Here is an 838-nt window from a genome sequence, read left to right as displayed (position 1 = left end):
TATATACTTGTAGTAAAGCCGTTACATAAATCCATTAAACCACAAAATACATTTAAGCCACTCAGGCCAATGCCCAAAATGCGCAACACAAACACTATGCGTCGATTAATTTCAAACGATCGATTGTTAATAAGATGCTTTCTGTACTGCAGCTACACTCAACGATTGATCTAAATCCTAATCCCATTTCTCTAGTTTTACTGAAACGAACTTCTTTTTTACATTTTTTGCACACCAGTATTTCAGTATTTAATTTAGAAAAAATCGATAGAAAGCTAATAATGCAATAGCTTTGCAACACATCCACTTGTACGTTATGATCAGTAGACTCTCGTAGTTTTCTTGCCGATGTACTTCATTTTCACTTGAATATCGATTCCCTCGGAATTGTCGTTTCTTTGTTTTATGTCCAGGTCGAATATCACTAAATTTAGAAGTTTTCTTTCCGTGGAACATTTTGAGACGCACGTTATTCAACTCACGCTATGCACGACAAAGAACAAGGTTCGAGCAGTTCTAATGGCTTTCTATCTGCTCCTAAACTATATAATGTATAGAAGGTGACAGGAAGATTTTCTCTGGACCAATAGAAATTTTGAGTAAAGTATAACCGACATCTGCCGGTTCTCTCGGAATAGTGACCTGAATAGCATTTACAAGTTCTGCTGCGCTGCTAGGTGCTTGGAGAATCCGTACGTCCTATTTGAGCTCATAGCTCCGTTAATATTGCGAATTTTTAAAAATCCTTTTACAGAGATATTCTACACATATGTAGGAATAAAAATAAGTAAAAAAAAAATCGATTTTTTGAAGCCGACGAATGTAAAAGCCCCCTTAA

The sequence above is a fragment of the Odontomachus brunneus genome, unplaced genomic scaffold, assembly GCF_010583005.1.
Source record: "Odontomachus brunneus isolate Ranch 3 - 2012 unplaced genomic scaffold, Obru_v1 Obru_scaffold_012, whole genome shotgun sequence".
Lineage (NCBI taxonomy): Eukaryota > Metazoa > Arthropoda > Insecta > Hymenoptera > Formicidae > Odontomachus > Odontomachus brunneus.
The sequence above is the reverse complement of the archived record's forward strand: the minus strand, read 5'-3'. Positions refer to the sequence as shown.